This window comes from Arachis hypogaea, chromosome 20 (genome assembly GCF_003086295.3).
Source record: "Arachis hypogaea cultivar Tifrunner chromosome 20, arahy.Tifrunner.gnm2.J5K5, whole genome shotgun sequence".
NCBI classification, from domain to species: Eukaryota; Viridiplantae; Streptophyta; class Magnoliopsida; order Fabales; family Fabaceae; genus Arachis; species Arachis hypogaea.
This window is the reverse complement of record NC_092055.1, coordinates 34,815,093-34,822,254: the sequence shown is the minus strand read 5'-3', so window position 1 is coordinate 34,822,254 and position 7,162 is coordinate 34,815,093. Positions and strand designations below refer to the sequence as shown.

Sequence of the window (7,162 nt, the reverse complement as noted above, 5' to 3'; positions counted from 1 at the left end):
CATATCCATGGGGTCTCTGGGAATTCTTTGTCTTCTTTCTGGAATTGCTTGCTCTTCTTGCTCTTCTTCTCTGTCTTCTCCTTCTTGTCCTTCTTGTTCTGCTTCTTGCTCGGGTTCCACTTGTTGCCCTTCTTCATTTCTTCTTCTTGTATGTCTTGGAGGGGTTGGGCCAAGAGTCATTCTGTGCGCAGTTATGGCCAATCCAGGATATAACCAATTAGGTCTTTCATCCTCAAGTGGTACTTGGACATCGATGCATAGTCTAATGATAGTGCTAGGGAAGTGGAGCCAGGATTCAGGGTCACTTTTCTCACTAAACTCTTGTATCTGTTCAGCAATGAGTTTATGAACTTTGATCTCCCCTCCAACCATAATGCAATGTAGCAAGATGGCTCTTTTAGGGACTATTTCTGAAGAGTTTGCAGTGGGTAGGATGGATCTCCTAACTATTGCATACCACCCTTTAGCTTCAGGTGTTAGGTCTCCCCTTCTCAAGACTCTTGGAGCCCCTCTTGTTTTTCTCACCCATTCAGCTCTGATGGCACAAAGGTCTTCAGCAATAGTTGTATAGTCAGGTTCTCCTATCATCCTTTCTTCATAACTTGCTTGGCTGAAATGTATGTTTTTCAGGCCAAGAGTTTTCATGATTGCTTTGGGACTGAAGTCAACTTCCACCCCTCTCACATAGCTTTTGTATGTGGGTTTCTTAGTTTGATCCTCCCTTACTGTATTTGCATAAAACTCTTTCACCAAGTTGATGTTGATTTTAGTGATTGGCTTAGTCAGGAGCTCCCACTTCCTCTTTTTGATCTTTTCCCAAACACCTGGGAACTCATCCTTTTCAAGGTCAAAGGGAACCTCAGCTAGTACCGTTTTAGGTCTCATCCATTCGGCTTGAATCTCATGGAAAACTGATCTGTATCTCCATGCATCGAATTCCCTGTTTTCCTCCATTGGCTGCTTGTCTTTTCTTCTTTTGTGGCTAGATGAAGCTGCCATTGGTTCTTTAGTTTTGGTAAGTGACAAGCTAAAGTTGACAAGGTGAAGCAAGAAGTGTTGTTGGAAGTGTGGTAAGGTTGTTTACGGCAAGAGATAGTTATGCTATGATGAAGGAAAATGTGTATGAAGGAGAATTGGTGGTGTGGGACTCGTTCCCCAAGTGGTTCTTTATAGTGCCCATGAGTGAAAAATGGACGGCTAGGGTGGTTTGTGAAGGGTGGCTTGATGGTAAATATATGAATTGTGGAGAAGGACGATTTGCTTTTCATTTTCTTGGAAGTATTCTGGGTGCATTAGGTTGTACATGTAGCTTTCTTTTCTTACAGAACTTCCTTTTCCCATGTGTTAGTTTCAAAGATTTGTGAATTTCCCTTTGTCTTTTTCCTCCATTTTTGTCTTTTCTTTTGTACCTGCACAAACAAACAAATTTGCTATCATTTTTCGGTCCATGTGAATTATGAATAGTATTTGCACATGTAAATCAATGCTTGTCTTTATGAGCTTATAGCCGTGACTTCTACATGTATGCACACTTATTATTTGGACACCAAACTTAGTGTTTGGTCAAGTCTCCTGATGACATGAAATCCATATTGGTTGTCCTTAATGAGTGTGCATAATTCTAATAAATCATAGTCACCTTGGCTCTTTGATTCTAAACAAAGTTACTACCCTAAGTAATTGAAACCAAAGTATTAAAACATGTGAATGGTATACTTGTCATGAATTTTGAAATCCAGAGGAACTTCTTGCTTTTCATAAACTGTGTTCAAAAAGAACACCAAACTTAATGTTTGGTTGTGCACCTTGAATGAAAGATGGAATTTTAATTTGAGTAAGATTTGGGAGTGCCATCAGGCACACCAAACTTAGAGACCAATTGTAATTTACATGCAAGGTTTAGTGCACTTAATCAATAGTTGTCCTGAGGATTCAAGTTCATGCATAAGAAACCATGCTTTATTAGATGTAAAGCAAAGCACTAAAGATTAAGGATACTAAAAACATGGGTTGCCTCCCATGAAGCGCTTCTTTAACGTCACTAGCTTGACGGTTGTCCCTTGTTAGAGTGGATTGTAGTGCTTGACGTCTTCTCCTCTTACTATGAAAACGTCCCCACTTGATTCATTCATGACCTCTAAATGTTCCATAGAAAGAACTTTCCTGATTGTGAACACTTGAGGGAGCTGGGAAGGAATGGTTTTGAGGTCAGGTGGAATTTCCAGATAATGACTTGATATCACTTTATCTCCCGGAGAAAAACTTTCAGTGGGAATTTTCTTGTTTCTCCACCCTCTTGGCAATCTCCCTATCACTCTTCCCTTTCTCTTGAGGATTTCTTCAGTGACCCTTATGTCAGGAGGATCCTTCTGATCTGTTTCCACTGATTCTTGTGGCTTTAACTCTTGCAGCTCTTGTTTGCCTTCCAAGAACTGTTTTAGAGTTTCAGCTGCTGGATTACTTTCCTCCAGACACAGATTGCTACTATCATCCTTAAGCTTTTCAGGTTCTGGTTCAGGCTCAGATGCAGTTTTGAAAACTTTGAAAATGAGCTGTTCATCATGTATTCTCAGAATTAGCTCTCCTTGTTCTACATCTATGAGCGCTCTAGTAGTGGCTAGAAATGGTCTGCCCAGAATTATAGGGTGTAAGTAGCTTTCCTCCATGTCCACAATGACAAAGTCTGTGGGGAAATAATAATCCCCCACTTTCACCAGCACATTTTCAACTACCCCTTCAGCTTGCTTCTGAGTTTTGTCAGCCAGTTGTATGATTACATCAGTTGATCTCACCTCATTCAGTTGTAGCCTCTTCATAAGGGTTAGAGGCATCACATTTATGCTAGCTCCTAGATCACAGAATCCTCTGTCAATTTTTGTTTCCCCTATGATGCAAGGGATATGAAAACTTCCTGGGTCCGTTTTCTTAGAGAGTGTGTCCTTCTTGATGAGAGCACTGCATTCTTTGTTCATTGTTACCGTTTGTCCTCCCTTCAAAACTCTTTTCTTGCTTAACAATTCCTTTAAATACTTGATGTGTGTGGGCATTTGATGAAGAATCTCAAGAAAGGGAATATTGACATGAAGAGAGTTAAATGTCTCTAGAAACCTTGAATAGGTTTTCCTTTTTTCACCTCCTCCTAACCTCTCAGGAAATGGTGCTTTTGGTTGGTATATTTCCATCATGCCTTTTTGCAGTTCCTTGGCTTGCTCAGTTCCACCTTCCTGCTTAACTTCTTCCACACCTTCCTTCAAGATTTCTGGTTCCTGCTCTGAGGGCCTGATTCCTTCTTCTTCTGAGACTTCCTTCAATATGGTGATGGCCTTGCATTCTTCCCATCTTACTCTCTTTTGTTCCCCTTTAGGATTCTTTTTTGTGTCACTAGGGAATACTGCAGTTGATTTGGGTGCCTGTTGAGATAGCTCTCCTACTTGAGATTCCATCCTCTTGAGTTTTTCACCATGGTTTCTTAAGGTAGTTCTCACATCATCCCTGAAGCTCTTCAATTCAATTATGTCTTGACTCATGGTTGCCATCATTCCTTCTATCCGGTTTAATTGATCTTGAAATTGTTGGTTCGGATTAGGTTGGGTATGTTGATTATTTTGGCCATGATATGATGGTTGGGGGTAAGTGTTTTGTGTGGCTTGGTATGATCTTTGGTTGGAGTTTTGGTATGTGGAATTGTTATGTTGATTGTGGTTGTAAGGTTTGTGGTTTTGTGGTTGGGTTTGTTGGTTTCCCCACCCAAAGTTTGGGTGGTTTCTCCAGCCTGGGTTGTAAGTGTTGGAATGTGGATCATATGATTGCCTTTGTTGGTTTCCCACATAGTTAGCCTCATCCCAATCACCTCCTTCAATGCTTACTTCCTCTTGATCTTGTGTGTGTATTGCAGCCACTTGCTTTGTTTCTAATTGCCTGGTAAGCTCTGCTAGTTGCTTGGCAAACACCTTGTTTTGGGCTAGAATTGTATCAACATGGTTCAGCTCCATGACTCCCTTAGTGTTGTGCCTCTCTGATGCATAGTAGTACTCATTCTCAGCCACTGTCTCGATCACTTCAATGGCTTCTTCCACAGTCTTTTTCCTGTTCAATGAACCTCCTGATGAATGGTCTACAGCCTTCCTTGATTCATAAGAGAGCCCATCATAGAAGATGTGCAATTGCACCCAATCATGGAACATGTTTGGTGGGCATTTCCTTGTCAAGTCCTTGAATCTCTCCCATGCCTCGTAGAGAGTTTCACCATCTTGTTGTCTAAAAGTCTGAACCTCAGATCGAAGCCTATTGACCTTTTGTGGAGGGTAGAAACGTGCCAGAAACTTGCTTTCCACCTCATCCCATGTTGTTAGACTCCCCCTTGGGAATGATTCCAGCCACTTAGCTGCTTTGTCCCTAAGTGAAAATGGGAACAAAAGCAGTTTATAGGCATCTTCCTGGACTCCATTGGACTTCACAGTGTCACAAATTCTCAGGAATTTTGTGAGATGTTGGTTTGGGTCTTCATTAGCACTTCCTCCAAAGGAACAATGATTCTCCACAAGTGATATTAGCTGTGGCTTGAGCTCAAAATTGTTGGCCTGAATGGGTGGTTTCTGGATGCTACTACCACAATTCCCAGAGGTTGGGTTTATGTATGAACTAAGAACCCTCCTCTCAGGAATGGCATTGTTTCCATCAGCTCTCTCATGGTTGTGAACTTCTCTATCCATGTTGAGATCTAAAGCTTCCTCAAAATTGTCCTCAGATTCTCCTTCAGATTCCTCTTCTCCCACTACTCTCTTCCCTCTTGCTTCCCTTCTAAGTCTATGAAGGGTCCTCTCTGGTTCGGTATATGGAGGAGTTGATGTCTCTCCTCTCCTACCTGTCATACAAGAACACAGCTCAAACACAAACAAGTGAAATACTCTTGGTTAATGGAAGAGTATGGTTAGATCAATTGAGGAATTAATTCAAACAGTTAGTGAGTCAGTGAGTTAGTTGCATGAATTTAAAGGCATAAAGAAGGAAAGCATATAACCGAGTGCAGAAATTAAAATTCAACAAGTATCTTGGACAGAATTAACAAAGCAAGAAAAAATTGCTCAATCTAGTTAGCTTCCAATTTGAGAATTGTCAATCGAAAACCAATCCCCGGCAACGGCGCCATAAACTTGATGCACATAAACTAGTTATGCTACGATTTAGGAAATTGCACGATCGGCAAAATTCCTTCCGGCAAGTGCACCGGTTATCGTCAAGTAAAAACTCACAATAGAGTGAGGTCGAATCCCACAAGGATTGGTTGAGTGAGCAATTCGGATTAGAAGTGTGTTCTAGTTGAGCGAAATCAAGATTGAGATGAGAATTGCGGAATGTAAAATTGGCGGGAAAAGTAAATGACAAGAAATTGAAATGGCGGAATCTTAAATTGCAAGGAATTAAAGAGCAGAAACTAAATTGCTGAAATTAAAAGGGAATGGGGGTGTTGCATGAATTGAGTTGCAGAATGTAAAGAGAAAGTGGAAATCAGAAATGGGGAATTCATTGGGTTATAGGAGATATTGAGATCTCCGAATCAAAACATGTTTATCTCTTCCTCAACCAATGCGTTCATTGAATTTTGCTTGGCAATCTTATATGATTGGATCCCAATCCCTTGGCTCACCAATTCTCTCTAAAAACAAACAAATTCCCAATCCCTTGGTTTAAATGTTCATAAGAAGAGATGATGCTTGATCACTGATTATACCACACAATTTCATGAACCACAATTTGGTAGGATTACATGTCACAATATCCATCCAAACCCCAATCCAATTCACTGTGAGAAAGCTTCTCTAGCATGAATCCTCCATTCCTTTCCCAAGGCTCCGAAGGATTCCAAGTATGGGTAGTTTCTTTCCCAAGACAACTACTCAATGGAATTAGATCGAGAAGCTTTCTAACAAAATTCAAGAGAAAAGATTGAAGAAGAAGATAAACTATTATTGATTCATTGAATTACAATAGAGCTCCCTAACCCAATGAAAGGGGGTTTAGTGAATCATAGCTCTGAATTCAATTACAAAGAAAAGGAAAACTAGCTAAAAGTGAAAGTAAAAAGTCCCCTCTAACTTAACTTCTATCCTATTTATACACTTTCTATATTGAGCTTCAGTTGTGCTTCTTGGGCTTTGAGGCCTCTCCTTGCTTTCCTTTTGCCTTGGGTTTATGATCCATAATCTTGATGAGGTTGTTGATCCAAATCCTGTAACATTTATTGAGCCAACTTAGTGATAATCAAATAATGACACATGACTCAATAAATTGAGATTTCAAACTCATCAATCCTTCAGGCCCAATCCCATAAACCATGATATTCAATTGGGTTTCATACCAAAGTAAGTTTAAGTTAATATTTGTGCTCAAAGACTAACTTAAATCACAATATTTTTGGCCCAGAAACCTTTTCCAAGAGTGGCGTTTAAGTTGTAGTTTAAGCTTAAACTGCAGCTTAAACGCCAGACACTTCCAGTGAGGCCTTTTGTAGAAGCACGTTTAAGCTTCAGTTTAAGGTTAAACTGAAGCTTAAACGTGGAAATGGAAGAAGGTAGCCCTGGAGAGTCATGTAGTCGAACACGTTTAAGCTTCAGTTTAAGGTTAAACTGAAGCTTAAACGTGGAAATAGGAAGGGCAGCCCTGGAGGTCGAACACGTTTAACCTCCAGTTTGAGGTCAAACTGGAGGTTAAACGTGGAAAAGGGTGGAGGCATACTGGAGGTCGAACACGTTTAACCTCCAGTTTGAGGTCAAACTGGAGGTTAAACGTGGAAGCTTAGAATGGTAGCCCTGGAGGTGTCGAACACGTTTAACCTCCAGTTTGAGGTCAAACTGGAGGTTAAACGTGGAAATGGAGAGAGCAACCCTGGAGGAGAAAAGCTGTCGAACACGTTTAAGCTCCAGTTTGAGGTCAAACTGGAGCTTAAACGTGGAATGGCTCCCTGGTACTCTTCCTGGTTCTGGCGTTTAACCTCCAGTTTGAGGTCAAACTGGAGGTTAAACGTGGAACTCCTCCCTGAGTGGCATTATCATTCTGGCGTTTAACCTCCAGTTTGAGGTCAAACTGGAGGTTAAACGTGGAATGCTTCTTTAGTGAGGCTTTTCATTCTGGCGTTTAACCTCCAGTTTAAGGTCAAACTGGA

General features: G+C 40.8%; 1 non-coding gene across 1 annotated transcript; it reads left to right on the top strand.

Annotated features, from left to right (window-relative positions):
• Window positions 1–4,182: 4,182 nt before the first annotated feature.
• LOC112788395 (small nucleolar RNA R71) lies at window positions 4,183–4,286 on the top strand. The gene has a single exon (XR_003195760.1). It is a non-coding gene; the product is annotated as a small nucleolar RNA R71 (small nucleolar RNA).
• The last annotated feature ends 2,876 nt before the right edge of the window (window positions 4,287–7,162 follow it).